This window comes from Pogona vitticeps, chromosome 3, assembly GCF_051106095.1.
Source record: "Pogona vitticeps strain Pit_001003342236 chromosome 3, PviZW2.1, whole genome shotgun sequence".
NCBI classification, from domain to species: Eukaryota; Metazoa; Chordata; class Lepidosauria; order Squamata; family Agamidae; genus Pogona; species Pogona vitticeps.
In genome coordinates, this window is record NC_135785.1 from 223,044,503 (window position 1) to 223,064,391 (window position 19,889).

The 19,889-nt window shown below is 40.2% G+C and overlaps 1 long non-coding RNA gene across 1 annotated transcript; it reads left to right on the forward strand.

The window, feature by feature from the left end:
• Positions 1 to 9,106: 9,106 nt before the first annotated feature.
• Positions 9,107 to 16,064, forward strand: LOC140705403 (uncharacterized). Its single transcript, XR_012084786.2, has 2 exons — positions 9,107 to 9,213; positions 10,151 to 16,064. It is a non-coding gene; the product is annotated as an uncharacterized LOC140705403 (long non-coding RNA).
• The last annotated feature ends 3,825 nt before the right edge of the window (positions 16,065 to 19,889 follow it).

The following is a 19,889-nucleotide window of genomic DNA, read 5'->3' on the forward strand; positions in this document are numbered from 1 at the left end:
TGGACTCCAGTTGTGTTGGTGAGAAGCATCAAAGGTTGCGATCACTTTATCCTTTTATAGGCAATTGAGGACAGCTTATCCAGACTCATTGCAGCACCCTGTAAAGATAGGAAATTAAGCCAGGGCACGAGGGCATTTAATATCTTATTTTGGTCATAAATCAGATTTAAAACATAGGTTACAATCAGGTATGGGTACACTGTGTGGGATTTAGCCCTTTCTCCTTATGTTGTGCTCCTGGTGAAAATAGTCTCTCTCCCTGAAAATGCTATTTTCCCCAAGAGGGAAATGTGTCACTAGCAGTGATTAGTAATTTTTAAATTAAACAGCACATCAAATTAGATTCCCCTGACAGTTCTGCTTCAGATAGCTGGAAATCGTGTGTATGTAGTTCAACAATATGTCTGATTTCTTTTCTTATTAAAATTGTATGCAATATATGGGGGTGGGTGGGTGAAGGAGAATAAGTACAATTGCCACCAGCTGTCATTTGGAAGTTCAGTTGTTTGATTGCAGCATTTCACTTATCAATTTTTAAGCACCAAGAGAAGTTAAATTATGCATTTTTTTTTTTTTGGATCTTAAGTGCTTTTCTGATGTAAACACTTATCTGCAATATGCAATCATTGAGTTAAGACACCATGCTTTCAAAGTAGGAGGTGAAGAGTGCTCAGCACTTCTGTCCTCCTGTTATCAAAAACTTAAACATACTTTGATTATGGGTGAATAACCAATAACCAACCTTGGAATCACTAAGGGTCAGATATAACTGAATGGATAATTTGATTCAATGGGTGCAATTAAATTTCCCGTTGTTTCAGGAAAAATGATTCTAGCTTCAAAAGTATTAAATGTCCTTAAATTAAGATTGAAGATACCAGCTAACTATAAGAAGAGTCAATATGCTTTCATTTCCCTGGGCACAATGTTACCAATCTAGGCTCATATTCTAGCTCACATCTACTTTGGATAGTGAGTCAAATTTAACATATTTAGAAGTGCTACACGCTCTCTCTCTCTTGTTTCATTTTGGACTGTCTCATCATAGGTTTGGTAGCAGTTAGCAGCTGCCACCTTGTGTACAGTACTGACAAAAGTTAGTTTGAGTGTGACTGCCATTGTTTCCTCCACCAGTGTCACCTTCGGCTACTGCTGCCCAGTAGCTACCACCCCCATCATTCTTGGAACCATCCATCCTCCACTGCTCATGCAGCTGTTACCCTTGAAGAGGGTGGATAAATCTTAGTCTCGTGTCTCAGCTACGATCACTCTGCCTTGGCTGATCCTGCTGGGAGTTCAGGCTCATAATGTTATCTGTTGTTGTTTAAGGTTGGGGAGGGGTTGTCTGTGGGCAAGGGCGGACCAGACACCCAAAAACTGGAAGAGGGAAATATGGTTGCCCAGAATGGACTGCAGGCACTTATGATACATCTCAGTCGGGACCTGTAGGTGACTGTTAAAGGTGTTCCGTTGTTTTCTTTATTGAGTCTGTCTTGTAGCAGATTATACTAGTCTGGTTCTGTCAATTTGCTGAGTGTTCTAGTGTAAGAAATGTCTGCTCTAACTCCACGAGGTTTTAGTCTCTGTCCCATAGTTATCCACTTTAGTTGTGGAGAATGGACTTGGTGATGTCTCTCTGTGAAAGGACTTGAAAACATTGTTTTATAGCTATTCCAGTCCTTTCCAGAAAAGCTCAGAAGACAGTGCTGGGGAAATCCTCTTCAGTACCCTGGCCACTGGCCTGTTGGATCCCTCAAGATTCTATTCTGTTCTGTCCCCCTTTTATTCAGAAATGTTGTTCATAGTTTTGAGATTTAGTGCTACCAATATGCTGATGACAACTAACTCTATCTCTCCTTTCTGTCTATAGTAAAATGGTTTGGTTTTCAATGGCTGTCTGATGTCAGTAACGAACTGGATGAGGATGAACAAACTGAAGCATCATCCAGATAAGGCAGAGGTATTCTCTGGTGGTGGCGCTGTGACTGGGACGTGGTGGCGCTGTGGGCTAAACCGCAGAAGCCTGTGCTGCAGGGTCAGAAGACCAAGCAGTCGTAAGATCGAATCCACGCGACGGAGTGAGCGCCCGTTGCTTGTCCCAGCTCCTGCCAACCTAGCGGTTCGAAAGCATGCAAATGCGAGTAGATAAATAGGTACCATCTCGGTGGGAAGGTAAACAGCGTTCCGTGTCTAAATCACACTGGCCATGTGACCACGGAAAGATTGTCTTTGGACAAAACGCTAGCTCTATGGCTTGAAGAGCGGGATGAGCACCGCCCCCTAGAGTCGGACACAACTGGACAAAAATTGTCAAGGGGAACCTTTACCTTTACCTTTATTCTTTATAAGTCAAAAGGCAGATTAAAGAATAGGCATTCACTTTGTATTGAATGGAGTCACACACTCTTCCTGAAGACAGCTTGGGTTCAGCCCTGCACCTGGATAGACAGGTTTCAGCAATGGCCAAGAATACTTTTGTGTAGTTAAAACTAGTGCATCAACTGGAATGTTTTATCTTTATTGATCATTTCACAGAATGTTGTACATTACTGATTTTCCAGTGTGGATATTTTTTTGCATCCAATCACTGGTCTTCTTAATATTACTTTTCAAAATGTTTTGAAGTACTTTAAAAAAATTGCATGCTTTTTGTAACTATTTGTGAAGCACCTTGTGTCCTAGATTTAGAAAAAAAAGATGGTACAAAAATTAAATCAATCAACAAACAAATTAATCAATCGCTATAAGCATAAGTAACATGCTCATTATTAATTTTGTAACACTGTCTGAAGTGATTATTTTCTATTAATAGTTTTTTTTTAAGTAAGGTCCGCTCAGTGCCCAAAGGCACTCACTCCCAAAGGCATAACTATGCACACTGTGCTTGCCTCTCTTTCCATGCTCTATACCATTTTACCAGCAAATTCTATTTTCCCAGCAGTCGAGTAATACTAGTGGCATTACATTGCAAGACAGCTTATAACAGGTATTTAATGGGCTCATTTCCCCAAGTGGATGACACAGCAAAAAGTAGTCATAACTTATGAACTGATTCTTAAAAGCCATATTAAAACACTGTACTTTGTCTAAGGCTGAACTTATTAAGTTAGGTGGCAGTTCTAGCCAGTGATAGAAATGGGTGACAATAGACCCATAGTCTGGAAAGAGAATATGAGAGAGAAAAAGAACTAAAACACAGCTAAAACACAGATGAAAAGTAAGGAAAGAAGACTATTAAATCATATTCAGTGAGGTAAATCAAAGCCTCTTAAATAGTAATGAAAATATATAGAAATACAATAAAAGAACTTAAACAAGGTCATTTATAAGAAAGTATCTGTAGCATATTTTCAGCCCACAGCAGTAAGAAAAATTCATGAATAATATTAGAGGTATTTACATGATCCACTTTCTTCTGGTACAGTGTTTGCCTAATGTAATGAGATCAGGACTGCTTGAATAAAATACAAATTTCAGAATGATACACCTGAATCTTACAGCACTCTTTTTTTATTATCATTTAAAAGGCAAACAGGAAGCATTTTCTGCATCTAATACAGAGTGTTAATATTGACATTTGCTTGCATTAATATCACTGGTTATCGTCAGTGAATTAGGAAAACTTTCAAGTGAACAATTTTGCAGGTTGTACAATCCCCTTCAGGGTAAAGATTCTGTGGGATTAAATTTTGTTCAGGGCAATATATTGCTGTTCTAATTTCATTTGTGCAATTCAAATCTTATTTTGGGAAGCAGAAGTGTATATAAACAGCATCTGCAAAGTTGTTGTGAGATAGATCTCCTCACTCAGAGAAATGCTGAGAATAAATATTTCCTTAAGTCTAAGCCTCCCAAAGTCACATTTCTGTAGCTCTACATCTGTTGTTGTTATGTGTCATCAAGTCAAAATCAACTTATAGTGGCCCTACTAGAGGTTTCAAGGTAAGTGAGATATTTAAGGATGGCTTTACCAGTTCCACTCCCCTAGTGAGTTGCTATGGCCGAGTAGGGATTTGAACTCAGGATTCCTGAGTCCTAGTCCATCACTCTATCCACCACACCACAGGGGGATGAGGCTTTCACAGTCTTTTGTAAAACTATAATTTCTACTTCTATACTGGCTGGCTCACTTTTGTACTATCCTCAATGCAGAGCCAGCTGTACAGTTATGCAGACTGAGGAAGCTGAGTCAGGCAGCAGAAATGGGAGGTCCTGAAAGGGTAGTGTGCTGTTAATAATTTATTACATTATTATTACAACTTTATTAAGAGCATATGGTTGTTGTTGTTTTGATCTTATATGACAAAACAACATGGTAGGGGAGAGGGCAATATTTATTGTTGTGCCTTAGGCAGCAAACATTCTTGTGTTGATCCTGTTGCGATGTAGCAAGTCAAGGGAAAATACGCTGGACATTCTGTACCTATTACTAGCTATGAGATGAGCAAAAAGCTTATTCTTTTGACTTGACTAGCAAAATCCTCTTCTGTAGATTAGTAGTTATAATTAGTATTTCATAATTTACCAACCATTCACAGTAGTTTCCGAAATGGTGTAGTGTATATATTCTCGAAGGCTTTCATGGCTGGGATCTGATTGTTGTTGTGGGTTTTTCGGGATCTTTGGCCATGTTCTGAAGGTTCTTCTCCCTGACATTTCACCAATCTCTGTGGTCGGCATCTTTAGAGGACTGGAGTAGGAATTCTGTCCATGCTCTGTTGCTGTTTGTTGGATAGTTGAGTATTTATAGCTGTGGGAACAGCTTTTGTCCTTTTCAGGAGATAGGGTGATAGGGTGTTTTTGTTGTGATAAGGGGGGGGGAGATTATCTGTCACTGTGATTGACGGGTGTCGTTAGCTGGTCTTTTTTGTGCAATGATCCCTGGTTCTTGTGGCTGGGTAGAGTTTGTTGACCCTTTGCAGGCTGTATTTTTCAGTATTGGGAGCCAGGCCACGTTTAGTTTTAGACCTTCTTCTTTTTTGTTGAAATTCTGTTGATGTTTGTGGATTTTAATGGCTTCCCTGTGCAATCTAACAGAATGATTGCTGGTGTTGTCCAGTACTTCAGTATTTTGAAATAGAATTTCATGTCCAGCTTGTTTTAGGGCATGTTCAGCTACTGCTGATTTTTCTGGTTGTTTTAGTCTGCAGTGTCTCTCATGTTCTTTGATTCTGGTGTGAATGCTGCGTTTTGTGGTTCCAATATATACCTGTCCACAACTGCAAGGTATCCAGTATACTCCTGCAGTGGTGAGGGGGGTCCCCTTTGTCCTTTGCTGATCGTAACATTTCTTGTATTTTTGTGGTGGGTCTGTATACTGTTTGTAGGTTGTGTTTTTTCAAAAGTTTTCCCATGCGGTCCGTGACCCCTTTGATGTATGGCAGAAATACTTTATTTATGGGTGGCTGTTTTTCCTCTTCAGTTTGGTGTTGTTTTCTTGGTTTGATGGCTCTTGTGATTTCATTCTTGGAATAGCCATTCGGCTGTAGGGCCCAATTCAGATGGTTGAGTTCGGTGCTGAGAAATTGAGCTTCACAGTTTGCTTTCTCCTGAGAGGCGCTCTTCTGTTTAGGGTTCCAAACCTACCATCCCCTCTGAAAAGAGTATTTCCTTTTCCTGACCATCAAAGGTGGTTCTTTTCAGCAGTGACTGTACATCAGGGCTGAGCAAAGTGTAGCTCATGGGCTGCAAAGCATCCCCCCCCATTAAAAATCTTTGAGGTGCAATTTTAAAAACTAAGAAACAGAAAATGCCTTTTTCTGCTCCTTAAAGCCTTCCTTTTGTGTTGAGGGGTGGGTGGAGTCCCCCAGCCCCTAAACAGAAAACCTAATAATCACTGGTAGAGATTGGCCATTCATATTCGTATCCCTCGGGGTATGAATACAAATTGCGGCACCACAAATGCCATGGAGGTCCATTCCCTTCCCCTCAGAACTGGCCCGTCCACTCAGCATTCAGCAAGTCATCATTGTCGTGCCAGTCAAGGGAATAGCTTTTCCCAGCCTCCTCATGAAATCAAAAACTCATTTGCAGGAGCACAGTTGCACAGTCAATTGCATGATTTCTCGCAAGGGTCATTGTGCAAGCAGACACACGATTTTGCCTGGATGTAACTCCCTTTGAATTTACACAGGTGTAACTTTACACCACATCAAATCCAAAAGGATTTCAGCCAAAGGGTCAAGAGGCAAGTAGAATGAAATAAAAACAGACTGTCCGTTAATGGAGCAAGCAGACCAGGAGCACAGCAGGGCAGAATCTCTCTTATCATGGAAGTGCTCAGACGGAAGAGTTTCTCTTTCTGTTTGCATTTTTATGCTTTTCTATTTTGTAACAAAACCCACAGCCTGTGCAGTTTATTTTTGCCAGACACAACAAGCTCTGGGTAATTTTTTTAACAAATCCTTTACGAGCGTTGTTCCCTACCTGCCAATCTTGATAATGGAAATATGGAATATGCAGTACAATACATCTTGAGAGAAAACAACAGGGAGTAGGAAAGGCCTCCTGGCACAGAAAGGCGATAATGTTTTCAATGTGACTGTGGAGCAATAGGGGTCAGCAGCACACAGAAAGAAGCTGTTAGGTTTCCTGTTAGGTTCACTCTGTCATTTGTGTTGGCATGTCTTAACAGAGCCAGAAAGCAAGAAAAATTCTGTGTTGATATGGATTCTAGGACACAGATACATGAGAAATAAGAAAAGAGACAAAGATGTATTCAAAACCTTGCATTTCCTTATGGTTTCTGTTTGTCTATTTTTCCTTTGTTTCTAAAGAAATGCAAAACAAAAGAGAGTTGGCGAGGCTGATGGTGGCTTGATGTATTATCTATTTCACGTGTGGTCTGTGTCTTTATTCAGTAATCGATAAACTGGTTAGAACCCAAGTGAAAGCTGCCTTACATTGGTTCAAATTCTACAAAGCTAGTAAAATAATGCCTTAACTCGCATGTCTTATGATCAGTAATAGCATTGAGCGATGTCGGAAACTTACAACTTACCCTCTGTACACCCACTTTTGATCTTCATCTTTCAGGCCCAATTCCAGATGGGGAAGATGCAAGGAGAACTGTGATCTATGGAGCACGGAGTGCATCACCCCAGAATGGCTACTCATTGGTTAGAGAATAACAGGTATGGATGGAGGATCTCCCAAACAATATCATTAGGCTCAGATGCTTTGTAATCTATACAGAAACAGGACAAAGCAGGACATCTTTCCTGGTTCCACATATTCCATCTTTTCATTATGGATTACGTAATTGTCAAAGTTTGTTGGGGTACTCAAACAGTTCTTAAATGGCGACTTGTAGAAAGTCCTATTATTGGGATGCCTTTATGATGTCCAATAATCCTTTGTTTCCTAGATACTGACTGGACCAAATTCCTTTTCTATGCTCATTGAATGATTCGTACAAGTATCCTGGCCAATTCAAGCAAGACTTCCATTCCTTGCCTAAACGAAGACCTGTCCCTGAAAACTCCTTTTCCTACTTGTCCTTTACCTCCAGCTATCCTCTTTTTGGGTGATCGTTAAAGGTTACAGGTGTTGCTTACATTTGAATGGTACTTCCACAGATACAGAATGCCTAAGCCAGTGATTGTAAAAATTCCGTTGTTGTTGGACTTTCAGGTTTCAGCCAGGAGAATCTAGTATCATCACCCCAAACAACAACCTCAAATGCCGTTTTGCAGACGATGGATATAATATGAACACATGTGTTGTATACCTGAAAATGATCTACTTCATTATGTTAGCAATTGTTTCTTTTCCCCTCCCACATGCGACTTCTTGTCCAAATGAATCATCACAACCTTTTGTTGACTTTTTTTTTTGGTCACATTAAACCTAGTCAGAGTCAATGATCATATGGAAGTATTCTAAAAGGTCATCAGTGCAGCTGAAATTCTCTTACCAGTTCATAAAGGCCACACTGCAGAGATAAACCCTTGTCAATCAATTTTATTTCATTATTGCATTGTATGTGCACAGGGAACAATATGATGAGATTTTAATAAAGTGGGATCAAAATCTTCCTACAGCACTTGAATTGATATTGTCTACATGTATTGAAAGATGTATTGCCTCTGGAAAGCAGAATGATGTCAGGCAACAGCATGGGATCATGTTTGCATTATAAATACTCGTACTTGTTTAAAACCATAAATAGATTTTTATGTATACAGATTGAAAATTCACATGTTAAAAGATGAAAGAGCCTGTACAGCAAAGAGAATAAAAAGAGGATTTTGATTTACATTTAGGAAATGTTGGAATGAAACACTGTTTGAGAATTGTTGACTATCTAGACCAGGGGTTTTAAACTCAATTTACCTGGGGGCCGCTGGAGGCAGAGTCTGGGTGAGGCTGGGCCGCATCAGATTTTCCGCCAAGCGGAGCAAGAGCCCGAGGAAACCGACCAGGAGTTTCCTTAGCTGACAGACAGGTGGGCTGGCTGGTAGGCTGCAGTTCTGGATGGAGGGTGCAAGAGGTGCTGTCTTGGGAGAGAGCCGGCGAGCGAGGCAAGGCTTTTTTTTTTACGCTTGACAGCAGAGGATGTGTGGGCACTTTGAGGGGGCAGGCAAGGCGAGGGCCACAAACATCAACTGGGGGGGCGCAAATGGCCCCTGGGCCGCATGTTGGAGACCCATCATCTAGACCAGTGGTTCTTAACCTTTGTTACTCGGATGTTTTTGAACTGCAACTCCCAGAAACCCCAGTCAGCACAGTTGGTGGTGAAGGCTTCTGGGTGTTGCAGTCCAAAACTCCTGAGTAACCCAAGGTTAAGAACCAGTGATCTAGACTAATGTGTCAGCAATAATTTTGCCGTGTGATGTGTAATTACATTCCTTTAAAAAGATACTTCTAAACCACCACCTGCATTCTTGAAACATTGTTACTCATATAACTGTTAAAGCAGCCATGGGGAATGAAGTGGAGCAGTGAGCACTCTTCTGGAATAGTGGTCACTCTTCCTTGTTGTCTGGTGACATATGGGGGTGCTGTTCCTCTGCTGCCACTGCCACCTCTTTGGCTCTGGTCATGGTTGTTGCTGCTGCTTCCTTCACAACTGTTCTGTCCAGGCAATTGGTCATCTCCCTTTGCCAACAGGCAGCATAAGAGCACTGCATGTGATGGAGCAACAGCAAGGGTGGGGATGGAACCCCCCACAATGTGGGGAGGTATGCAGTCTCTCCCACCAGATGGAGCAAGGTGAGTAATGTTCCTTGAACTACAGTGACCTTACAAGGGTGGCAATTCCTCACATGCGTTCACTAGCCATAGGGCTATATGCTGAAATTGATATATAGATGATAGTCAAAAAAACCCTACTCCTAAGCTCCCTGTGCCATTCTCCCTTTTTTATGCTCCCTGGGTCTCCACCATTCTACATGCTATTGAGTTAGACTGTTAACACTCCATCAGCATTTTGCATCTCTCTGCCATGCATTCTTAGTACTAAGTTAATATTTTACTATAAATGCTATACAAATAACAATCCATTCAAAACTCTGAACCCTGATATGAGAATCCATAAGGGTGGTTTGCCCCATCCTAGGATATGATAAAGCTATTCTTGCTCTTTTCCTACGTCTGACGCAACCACTTCCCCATATCATATCCATATTGATATTACTACGAACAGGACTTTTGTTTTTAAATGAATAGGGAAAAACATGAAATAGGTTCTTATTTTCATTGTCTTGTTCCCTTGTCCATTCCCAAGGAAAAAAAATTCTGAAAACACTAAACGGCTGTGTTAATTAACAGAGGAGAACATGAACAATTCTTTCATGGTCTATTCTTTTGTTTAATCTTCTTTTACCCTTTCATCCTGTCAAATTACCCAGGAAACTTTTGATACACCACAGTTGCAACCGCTGCTTTCAGCAGCCAGTCAGAAGTGCCCAGGAGTAGGGGAGTGGAAATTTTAAAGATATACAAGAGCCTGTTTGGGACACACTGAGGAGAGTGCTCTGTTGCTTTGCCTTTTCCTCCTTTCCTTCAGTAAGTTGTGTGTTTCTGAGATATCAACATCTAGAGAAAAAATGGATGACAATAAAACTACAGTTATTTCTTGTACCATCTCTTGTATGTGAATGATATTTTGAAATGGCAGAAATCTTCATCATCATCATTGTTATCTTAGAACTGCAGAGCTGGAAGGGACCCTATGGATCATCAAACCCAACCCCTGTCAAGGAGGCACGGTAAGGGATTGAACTGTGAACCTCTGGCTCTGCAGCCAGATGTCTAAACCACTGAACTAATCTTTTTGTTTATTGCAAAAACTGCATTGGCAGAAGATTATATGGCTTAAGCAACACAGAAAAAAAAGGATATTTGTTCCAGGATAAACCATTCTCTTGATATAAGAGCTAAGATTCCATTTAATATATACTGTATATGTATATTAATAGCTTTGATCTTTGTTCATTTTTATCTCTGGAAAATCTGGAGTTCACAAGATTTAACAGACATCCTGTGGCATCTGCTCTTGAGGGTGGAAAAATTAATTTGGAGGCTACCAAGCAGAGGAGAACTTGATGTGCCATAACCATTCCCTTGATGCTGCAATGAAAGTACCTTATGTAAAAACAATCATTTTTTTCAATTAAAAAAAGAATGTAGTCTAATAAAAATTATTGCCATGGGTATTCTAACTGGCATGCATAGGACCAGAGTGTATTTTTAAAAAAAGGCTCTTCTCTACAAGGAAGACTTAGTTTCCACATTTGGTCCTGGATCCTTCTCAGAGTGTTCACATTGACTGGAAACAACTTGAACCTGGAGTATCTAAACCAGGAATGGGCCCTCCAGATGTTGCTGAGCAGCATCAGCCAGCATGGTTAGTAGAAAGAGATCATGGGAGTGGTAGTTCAAGTGGCAATTGGATAGCTACAAGTTGCTTACTATAATCTAAAAGAATGTCTTTTCCTATAGATATTTGCCCTGAGCCTTAAACCATCTGCAGAGGCACTTCTGCCACCAAATGAAGTTTAGGTAGGTGGTCACAGGACAAAAGGGGTCTGCTTTGGAGAGGTGCTCTCTCCAAAGCAGCTTGCCTAGTATTCACCTGTTAAGTTTTTTTGGTCTCATGTGAGAGCATTCCTCATTTTCCAGACATTTGGAGGTTTGTAGGTAGCTGTTTTGATGCATTTTTAATGTCTTCTGTGTTGATTTTGATTTTACTGTGCTTCGTTTATCCTTTCAGCCTTACATAATCTGCCCAGAAAATTCTTCCTGTTGAGAGGAATCTGAGCACCCTTCACCTGGAGCTCTTAGGAAATCCTGTAAAGATAGGTTGAGAGTGTTTTGCTTTTCCACTCCTTCACTGTTGAGAGAAGCAGGAGCAGGAGCAAAGCTGGATCCCCAGCGAAAGGATTGGGTGGGAAAAATTTGCGTTGATCCAGTGACATCAAAGACTGTGGCCATTCTTTGAGATCAGCAACACGGCCACCTCTCCTCATGCCACCCTCTCTACAGAGGCCTTGGAGTGAAGGAGTCTGGTAACTTTCCCACCTATGGTCCATAAGGATAATCAGTATAGTAAGATTATTAGTATGGTAGTACTTGATGGCAACAGTGTTTCAACATTCATTTTAGATTGGCTTTTCCCAACACAGAGTCCCCAGATACTGTTTCCATCGCTCCCATCCAATATTACTAGTGGAGAGAGATGGTGGGAATTGTAGTCCAATTGCATCTGAGGGCTCTAGGATGAGGGGAAAAAAAACTTCCATAGATCATGTCTGCTGCCAGGCATATATTTTCAGTGCAAGCCTAGTGCCTCACTACTTACAGTTGGATACCTAACAATTTTCATAAATGGATATCACTTGAGAAATCAAGCCACATGTTCCTCAAATGGTGTTTATATATAATTGTTAGTATTGCCAAGGATCAAGCCTACCTCTGAGGCAGCCTCGCAGGTAGCAAGCTCATAGCATCTGAGTTGCCATGTGGATACTCACCCAAAGGTGATGCACTGAGTCAGATTCTAGACTTGAGGCATCCATAGCATGAAACGGGCAACCCCCATGTAATCAGAAGTATCCATGCAATAAGCTAGAAGAGGTGTCATAAACAACTACCATTTTGCTTTGTCCTGTATTTAACTTTTCAATTTTAATGTTGGCAAATTGTTCTAAAATGAGTTGAAATGAAATTCTACCCCATCAAGAACAGTCAATGTTCATAAGTAAAGCTATTCTTGGTGTGGAGAGGAACATATTAGACCTGCCTGCCATACTGGTATCAAAGATGAGGAGCCTTTCAGGGGAAAAAAACTAATTCAGTATAAACATGGTTCAATATACAAGGATTGGAATCCAGGCATCTAAGAGAGAAACCAGAAACACTTGATCCCGAATGCCCGAATCTCTTCCAGGATCTCCCAAGTTCTTTTTTCTTTTCTTTTCTTTCCTTTTTTTTTAAATACAAGAACAGGTTTTCGTCCCACCCCAGTTATGGACAAATTTATAAAATGTTGTCCTTTGAGGAGAAATTGAAACAGAATTCTGACCTCTCCTTGCAGTCAGTGGAGACCCTCAGTAAGTACCCCAGCAAAGAAAACATAAAGAGTATAGTAACCTTTATGGATATATTTCAGCTTTCACACATTTGTGGTCTCAAGTTCCACTCCTCAGTTATTCATGGAATGACAAACTGCTGGCCAAGAATAACACAAGTGTTCAGAGCTCGATAGTAAATATTTAATGAATTTTAAATATTAATAATAAATATTCAAATTGAATATTAAATTCTGAATAAAATAAATGTACAGTATAATTACATATTTTCTCTCTTCTTTTTTTTTAACATGCTAACTGGAAGTGCACAATGCCATCTGCAAACTTCTGCCATTCCCCCCGCTCTTAAATTTCAGGCACAAGATATAAATAATGAAAGCTATACCAAGCTCAGTTCTATGATGTGACACCAGTTCTCCTGCCTCTCTCCAGAGAATGATTTCACAGCTACTCATCCATGAAAGAGAATTATGACATTTTTGCTGAAGAAGGGAGTCATTTTATTTTAGTTACTACTTACAATGCATTTTAAATAGGGCCCTCTGAGCTGTGGGATGCCTGGCATACTCTGCATGTGGGTGTGAGGTGAGAGAGAGAGAGAGAGAGAGAGAAATATCAGAAAAGAAAAATATTGCCAGCCCTTGCACTTGCTGCCACACCCTCACATACCCATCCAAGAGTTCCAGAGGCAGGCCGAGAAAAATGAGCAATGAAAACATTCAGTTTATACAAAATGATCACCCATCAAAATAGGGTACGGAAAACACAACACTACTTTCAAAGATGAGGAGCAGTGAGCATGTCCTCCCCAAGCTTGCCATCTCAGCTTGACAATCTGATTACTGAACAGGTAAATAAATTTCACATTTACCTTCATTTGTATTAGCAGTGGGGAAGCTGTCAAAACCTCCTGAATCCCTGTCGTAAGCAAGATAATGGAATATTAGACAAACAAGGATAAATTGGCTGTTTTTTGGTCAGCTAATACTTTGCAGAGTTGCAAGGTGCTAGAGCTTCGCCAGCTTCTTTGTGTACAACAGAGATCCAAAAACATTTCTGGTGTTGTACATATTTAAAACTCTTTGAGATGGAAAGGGAATATCAGGTTTAATTAAAATAGTAGAAGCGTTGTGTTCACCCATTCTTTTTAACTACTGGCTTGGTAGTCATTAGGGGTAGGCTTGTCTCAACATAGAGAGAAACTACTGTTACATAACTGGCTACCTGTGACAACATGAAGGCCTACATCCTGGTCTCTGGTCTTGACCTGGAAATTTCAGTGAATGGGATGCTGTGCATTTGGATTCCCTCACTTGGCGGTATTGAAGCAATACATTGCAGGTGAAATGAACTGACTGGTTTGTCTGCAGTGGGAAAAAGCGAGGGGAATTGATTCTCAGTTTCTGGCCTTTTCCAAATATTGATTTCCAGTAATCTTTCTTCTCACCATTACAGTAATGTACCACACTTTCAGCTGGGGATGAAATAATTCTGAAACAAGTCCTCATCCCTAAGTGGATGTCCTTCCCCACCCCATCCCACAAGCCTACCCAGTCCCAGTGATACATTGCTCCCAGGTGCTTTTGGGAATGGAAAATGGTCATCAGGAACCAGGCTATCAGCTGCTGGTTTATGGATCTGGCCATTGTGGTGGTAGTGAATTTTTCAGTCCAACTCATTTAATAATGAGCTTAAAGACCACCAGTAGTGAATAATTAGTTGGACCGTGTTACTTGGCCTGCGGTGTAGATGTTTGTATTTTTAGTGGGGGATTTTTAGTGGGTGGGGAGTGTTTGGGGAACTTTATGTGTGTGCATGTGTCTGGTCTCTGGGTGTCTGTGAATTTCGTTGTATGGGTATACTGTGTATATACTTACAATGACAATAAATTATTATTATTATTATTATTATTATTATTATTATTATTATTATTATTATTATTATTATTATTATTATTTTGGTTACCCAAGGTTGGGAACCACTGCTTTGCCCCACTCTGGCTGCTCCTCATTATGCAGTCAAACTTGCAATTAGAGGATATGATGTGTTCACTTTTAATGAAAATTACTTCATTTTTCTTAAAACTCTCTCCCATTTCTCTGTCCACAGGATGGAGACTTCTGTGGACACATCTGCACACAGCAGAACAAACAGGACATATAGAAAGGCCTAGTATGGTTCCAGGGTTATATGCCATATTGCCTCTGTATGAACAGCAGCAGTATGATACTTGGGAACAGGTGTTTTCCTGAGTGATGTGAGGAGTTACAAAGGCTGTGGCAATCATGTTTTTTTCCAGGAAGTGTATAATGAGCTCATATTGTGCATGTTTAACATAACTATTGATGCATATGCACTTGAGAACCAGAGGTGAGGAAGGCGAAGCTTCTAGCAACTAGCAGAAAGAACAGAGACCAGGTCAGGAACAAAGGTAGTTAACATCCTGTTCAGAGTTAGAAACAATTTCTAGTCCCAGCCTACAAAGTTTCTTGTCAGGCAACTTATGAAGTGATTGATACTGTTAATACAAGGCAGAGTCTTTTGCTGAGGTGCCTTGTTTTGCCTTTGAAGATATGAAGACTGCGACAGCAGCAACAGAAACATCACAGGGAATTCCAGACAACTATTTTTGCCAGGTTAGCTGGAAAGGTGCAAAGGAAGGAAAGGACTGACATTTCTCTGCTATCTCTATTGTATGCTATCAGTGGAGCAGATTAATATTAGTAGGACTGACTACCCGATACATGGGATCAGTACCTGTAGTTTTACTTATCTGCTGCCTGAAAATATTAAATAACACCCCTCCCCTGAAATATGCATTTTCAAGGTGTGCTACCAGAACTGGCCACTAATGGGAACCAGAGACTATGCTATATATGTGGGGTTTGCTATACTGTACCTACAGTTATCAATATTCATGGAGGTGGCATGGAACTGTTCCCCTGTAGACACCTCAGTCCTACTGTAGTATTAAAAGGATCTGTTTTTCACATTTAATTAGAACGTTCTAATACTAGAATTAGGACTGACTCTTTCCATGTTGCAAACATACTGTATTCATGTTTTATTCCACAAACATAATTGGACAAGCAATAGTGATGTCCACTGACTTTGGCAAATGTGTAAAATTTTAAATTAGGAATATCTGTGTGTTTCCAGGGCAACACAGAATGGAGCAAAGAGCCCCAAGGCACTCACAGGGTAGAATGACACTGTCTGTAAGTTTAAATGTCCATTGTGCATTCTTGCAGAAGGGGCAGCTAATATTCCTTTATGCATACATGGCTGTTTGGCTTATGTGTCTTGCTATCTATGTGGACTTGGGCAAGCTGCACAGGTCCAGCATGCCATCAGAAAAAGGAAGTTGTAAACCACCTGTATTTTGTACTTTGAAAAACCAATGAGAGTTAGCATAAGACAGCAGTTACTTGATGGTGCATAATAATCTGTGGCTCTGAGATGCAGCTGTCTTCCTTTGTATACAGGTTGGGTACTGACCTTAATTGCTGAAAAATACCAATACCTGAAAAACTAACTTCTCTCTCTTAGATATAACCACAGCTTGAGATCCTCTTCAAAGTTTGTGCTGTGGGGTTCCCTACCAAGTAAAGTGAGATAGATAACTATCAGGAAATGGGCTAGCTCTAATCACAATATCATACAGAATTCAGAGACAGGAGAAGTACTTTGGGCTATGGCTCCCACAATCTGGCCACTGGCCATGGAATTCTGGGTGCTTAGTCCAAAAAAGTAGCACTTCCCATCTTCCATACAATGTTGTCTTAAGACAAGTTTGCCCGGTACCTTTTTAAATAGCAATTTCTGAGCCACTTGCGTTTGCTTAAATTTCCCCAGGTTTTCAAAAATATCTCTCATCATTTTGTTCTGTGGGTTCTGTTTATCTACCTTACATTTTAGTTAAACGGTCGTATACTTTTCCCCCTGCTTTAAAATGTTTATGTTGTAAATTGTTTTGTCATGATATTGTGACTGTTATGGAATTTTAATTTTTGTTCTTCCTTTACGTTGTGAGTTCCCCAGAAAACAAGGAAACTGGACTGTTAAATGCAAATATAGCAAGCAAGCATGTTTGGTTGCTTCATATTCATGTTGTCCACAGTCTTAAAAGCTGAATGACTTTTCATAAATTGTCTATATATTGCCTTCAAGTTTGATAGACTTTCCCCCTCTCTATTAACTGCATACATAACTGAACATTTTCTTCTCCAACCCCATTTCTCATTTCCAAACTGCTTTGTGACCACAAATGAACAGAAATACCAGATCGTTGCAAACAATGCTTGGAAAGTTCTTACTTAGAAGCAGTTAATTCATGTCATACAATAAAGGTTTGTAAGCTAACCTGTTGTCATTACTTGCTACAATTTTGGAAAAAGCAACTCATTGGGCAAAATCCTTGGCGCCAGAAATATTTATGCCAATTAAAAGCTTCCTGTTTCCCACACATATATACACACACAAACACATATATTTGAAGTTCTGAGGTCCCCTGGGGCCCCCTCTTGCCCTGGAGAAGCCTTTGGGGTGCCTGGAATTGGGCAATGTTTTTTTACTATTAAAGGCACCTCCTAATCCAGAAGCTCCAGAAGGCTTCCTGAGGGCAAAAGGGAGACCTGGAACCTAAAACAAAGGAACAGGAAGCTTCTAATTAATGTAAATTAAATGCTTCCAAGGCCCAGTCTGGATTATGCCAGTACAGAGTTGTCAACAGCATTTTGCTCATTGTGTTAGTTCTTGCATTGTTGCCCTTTTGGGGGGGGGGCAGATGGGTTACTTTCCGATAACTGGGAAGGTTTAGGATTTGTAAGAAAGTAGCATAACATGGAGAAAATCCTGTCAAAATTATCTAAAAATGCCCTTTTAAGAGCAGATGCTGAGAGTAACCAGAACATCTTAATCACTACACCAACAAAGTGACTTCATTTCTGCTACCTAAATAAATTTTGAAATTGCTACCCAAAAGTAATTATTTATGGGCAATTATGGTACCCGCAATAAGTTACTTCCAAGCTTTAGTCTTAAAAAGAGAGACAGACGCTAGCTGAGTACATAGGTATTTAACCCACTGTTTGGTCTGCTGCAGAGATGGGCTGGTTCACTCCTAAAAATGGCAATCAAATGACATCCTTGCAGGAGCAAACCAGCTCACACACCCCGTCCAAGCAGTCCTACATGCACCTTTCTGGCCCCTGTCAGAGGCTTCATATATATATATTTGTGCAGGTAGAATTGTGCTGTTTTGGCTCATTTCTAGCCCGTAGATGATCTGAGGAAGTGTTGTTTTTTTTTTTTTTTTAAATAAGGTATTAGGGCAGTGTGTAAGTACTTTTCACTTTTTAAAAAAGCTGCATGGGAAAATTCCTCCCAGAAGGAAGGGGGTAATGAGGAGAGGATTTTTGTTTACTTTTCTTGACCAGAAGAGAAAAGCAATCAAAAATCCCCCTGGTTGCCCCCTCCTGCCTCCTTCCACTTTCAGAAGGAAGTTTCCCGTTTAGCTTTTGTTTTAAAATGATGCACCACTAATTAGGAAGTACTGCCCTAATACACATTTTAAAAATCATTCCCTTGCCCCTTCCACAGACCTGAGGAAGTATTTAATTTGTTAATAAATAGAAGTGGCCCTCCTCTTTAGTCACTTCACAATACTGGCAAATTGTCAGTGGGCCAAATAGAATCACTTGAGGTCCGTTTGCCATTTGGATGTAGTATTCTCAACTCCGGAGCAACCTTATTTGGCCTGCTCCAGCCCACAAGGACATACTGGGGTGGGTTTACACTTACCTTCGAGTTCAGCGTAGTTCAGTGGCAAAGGAAAAAAACCTTTGCATAGAAAGCATCAATGGCTTAAACCTGGCACCTCCAGGAAGCGTTGTTGGGCAGGAGGCCTTGGAGAGCTGCTGAGGTTTATACAGACAATACAAAGTTAAAGGTACCAAATAGTGGATTCTGTTCCTGGCTGGTCTTTAAATAAAGCCTGCCGAAAACCTTCCTTGCAACTGGAAGGATACACTTGCTAATGCATTCAGGTGGCATTCTGAAAGTAGCTAACAGAGGTAATCCCCCAAATATTACATGTAATTCCAGAATTTGAAATCATCTTAAGGTATAAATTCAGCAGGGTGAAATCTAAATATCCTTCTTGCAGTACTTTCCATTAGTTTTATTTACCATGTAGAAAGTATAGCAGAAAAGGGGGAACATATTTTATTCAGGACTCAAATCAAACATGGATAAAGTATACAGCTGAAAATGACGTGAAGCAGTGAAATCTAAAGTACATCAGTAGAATGTTTGAAAAGCCAGGCTTCATTATAGGACTAAAGCTGCAATCCTAGTTGCAGTTATTTAGGAGTAAGCTCCAATGAACTCAGTGGGATTTACATTTGAGTAAACATAAATAGAATTGTCCTGAGGTGTTGCAGTTTGTTTGAAGATAATGTGTACTGCATCATTAGGTCTATAAATAAATCAATTTTCAAAACAAGTTGTAGGCACAATCCATTCTGAGACATAATCGGGGGTTGTGGAGCAATATTGTGTATTTTAGATTTCTGAGTTCGTAAAAAAAATGCTTTGTGTAACTTTGTAATTTCAATTACTAGTCTTCCTGTTACTGTGATGAGGATGAGGATATCAGGTTCTTGTGACTCCTGTATCTCTGATGTGACTCTGTGTATTTTTTTTCTTTTTTTTTTGAAGTAGCTTGATGGTTTGCTTTTAATTGCTTCCCAATTGTTACGAGGGCCAAGGGAGTTTTTTAAACAGGGATAAAGCGGGGAAGGCCTGGGAAAAGCATTTTAAAACATCAGCCGAAAAATGAAAAAATAGGCTGTGGAGTCTTGCATTAATAGAAAATTGAACACAATATGTTAAGGTGAGAAGAAAAGCTCAAAGTCATGATACACTCTATGAAACCTGGCACCTATTTATTCCATATGCAAATGATAATGGGCATGTTTATATTCCCCCAACACAGCAGGGGCCCCTGTGGAAAGACACATTAGACTGACTGCAATAATATCTTTTTGGGAGGAACTTATATTCTCAGTCGTTAAGTTTTTATTGATGTTCTACCATTTTTATTTTCCCATTTGAATTGTACTGATGCATGTAAGGCTAAAAGGAAGAAGATTAAATTATTTTTTAAAAACATGCTGTTCCTCAGTGCTGTTGCTATGGTCCTAAACCCAATAGTATTTGCCTTGCAGGCCTTGTAACAGAACTTGCTTCCCTTTCTCGTGCCTTCCTTTTTGAGAAGCTGCCCAAAAACTGGCTCCAGAAAGGTCTATCACCCCCTTGCAGCTTTTGGGGTACCCAGAAGGCTGGAATATGAAA